This window comes from Cucurbita moschata, unplaced genomic scaffold, assembly GCF_002738365.1.
Source record: "Cucurbita moschata cultivar Rifu unplaced genomic scaffold, Cmos_1.0 Cmo_Scf00002, whole genome shotgun sequence".
Taxonomy (NCBI): Eukaryota; Viridiplantae; Streptophyta; class Magnoliopsida; order Cucurbitales; family Cucurbitaceae; genus Cucurbita; species Cucurbita moschata.
Window position 1 is genome coordinate 610,708 of NW_019268518.1, and position 2,748 is coordinate 613,455.

Consider the following 2,748-nt stretch of genomic DNA (forward strand, 5'->3'; position numbering starts at 1 on the left):
GGTGAAGTTTGAAGTGTTGATTATGTGCTTAGGTGATCTATAGGAATATCTCCCTACTAAACCATGCACGAGAGACCTCATTTAAGATTAGGGCGCTAAAATTAGTGTGGTTTACATGTTGACTCATGTCACTACGTTTTCAGTAGACCTTGCACCCTAGGATCGTGACTAATCAAAGATTTACACTTATATACATCTAGAGATTCGTTTAGCCCGAGGAGCTAACCCCAAATGTCCTAGAAACAAGAGATGGAATTCAAACCACCTAGACACCCTAGTGACCTAGAGGACCACCATGGCAAATCTAGAGGCCAATACAGTATTTGCAGAGTTTCCACCTCCCGTTCTGCTTCGATATGGTACTATTGAGCTAGGTGTGAGGCCGATTAGGGACGTGCGACCTGAGAGAGAGTCTGGCTGGATTATCCTGAGTGGTGGATCCATTGCATAGGAGGATGTCGATCATATAGGTAGTCAGTAGAGTTGGCATATACAGGGGGTAGCACCCCCGACCTTGTGTGATTACATAATCTGTGGGATGGATTTGCTAGCTACCTCCCATGGATGACGAGCAGCTTAACACTCACCATGTTGTCACCACTTGTTAGAGAGCGTGTGTTGAGGTAGCGCCTCAACACTAGATATCGATTACCATGTGTAGGCTAAACTAACTTCCCAAGATTGTGCATAGCAAGAGTAATACAACTAGAGTCTAGAGTAAAGCCCATGGTCACCTACTAGGTCATGGATGCAATGAGAGCTTACAAGTGGTTGTTTATTGAGTCTATTTATATACTCACCCCTTTCTCTTTTCTTTTTCAGGTGTTCGCAAGCTGTCAATCGAGGTGGATGAGCATTCGAGAGTTGTGCGATCATAGGAGGGTTCATTTTGGAGCATCAGTTTGTTTTTACATTTTGAAGTCTTTTGTATCCCAAACTCTTTTCCCCGTTTGTAACATTTTGAACAACACCGCCTTATAATTTGATTTAATTTTATATTTAATATTTGTGTTGTTTGAGGTCTTTATTTGATTTAAATTTTATCAAATTTGTATGTCTTATTTTATTTTTCTTTCATTTTTTAGTCACGAACCAAGATTTGAAGCATAAAACATTGAACCATGATAAATTGGTGTTAGGGAAGTCGAGTTTTAGGTTATGTGGAATTTTTCTTAGGGTAGAGAGTCGTATACATTTGTGACTTGACTTGACGACATTCCTCGTTGCGACCAGGTATGCAGTATGACCCTGTTTAATGGTATGCGATATGTTGTAAGACTTGTATGAGTTTGATGATTTCCTTGGGATACGTGGTAGTGAAGATAATGTTTTAGGGCATTGAATTATGAACCTTAACTCTATAAGCCAATGTTGGTTTTGAGTTATAGTGTTATGATACGGTGATGAGGCCGAAAGGGGTCATAAGGTAGTAGCCTAGCCTTAGGAAGATAGAGAGTCGACGCTGCAATATTCAGGACGTCCAAACCAAAGAAATGGGTATAAGATATCATAAGGCCTAGTGCAAGATACCTACGACCAAGTGTCCTATGACTATAACTTTGAATGCCAAGCATGCCATACATGTTCCCTTCGAAGGCCTTAGGTTATGGGATTTTGAGCTTATTGAGCCCGACCTGCGGTTTTGTTATCTATAGGCCTCATGGTCAAATTTACTTTGGTGTTCCTTTTGGCCCTCTCTACCTTGATGGCAACTATCTTTCCCTAAAATCTTCAATCAAGTAACTAAAAAAAAGTTTCAACATAATCTTTTGTGAAATATCTAACTCTTTGACACGCAAATGTGCCACAGAACTTTCGAAGCTACCTTCACGTCCTTCTAGGGCGACAACCCTAAATATAAGTTCTTTGATTGGCAACCCATCAATTCGTGTGCTTATAGAATCAATTTCACCAAAATTTTCATTCAATTCCCCTCCTCATTCTTACAAGAACCAAACTGTGTTTAGGATTTCTTTTTTGAATGAAATACCATATTCGATTTTTGCGAGTCGCTCGACTTGCAACTTAGTCAACTATTTTCGTTAAAATAGTTCGGGTCTTTATCGGGGTAAGGAGCTAACGCAACTCTGATACCATTTATCACAATCACACTTTTTTTTAGTAGTAGAACAACGATTATGCAACACTTGTTCAAACCAAGCAAACAAATCAATCGTGTAAAATCGTAATTCATAGAAAATTTGAACTTATTGTCGAGTCTCGAACCACGTTTTGAGAGAAAATATTTTAGAAAATGTAGGCGAGAAAAATCATTGAAAACTAGTTGAAAGTAAGCATTGTGAAAGTCAATTGCATTGAAAACTTGTGGGCAAGAGTGATTACAATACTTGGTCAAGGGGAAGATTAGATGACTACTTGGTACCCTATAGTACATTTTGAGTCAACTCATGTCTTGCACGAGTATACATAATTTTGCTAAATGATCATACAACATAAAATAAAATGTAAAATAATACAACATGAAATCAAGTAAAAAAGTTTTGGTAGCATGAGGCGACAGGCAACACGCCTTAGACATGTAATACCATGACACTTTGTACTATGAATGACCTAGAACGACACAGGGATATGAAGCTTGTTCGGTACCAATTGGAAAGCTTGTAGCTATCACTTTTTAATTGGCATCTATGTAAATTTTGGCTCGAGAGGTTACCTACAGATAGGGACAACTCCTCCATACATGTTAGATTCACCCTAAAGCCTGAGTTTGATGAGGACATCCCAACT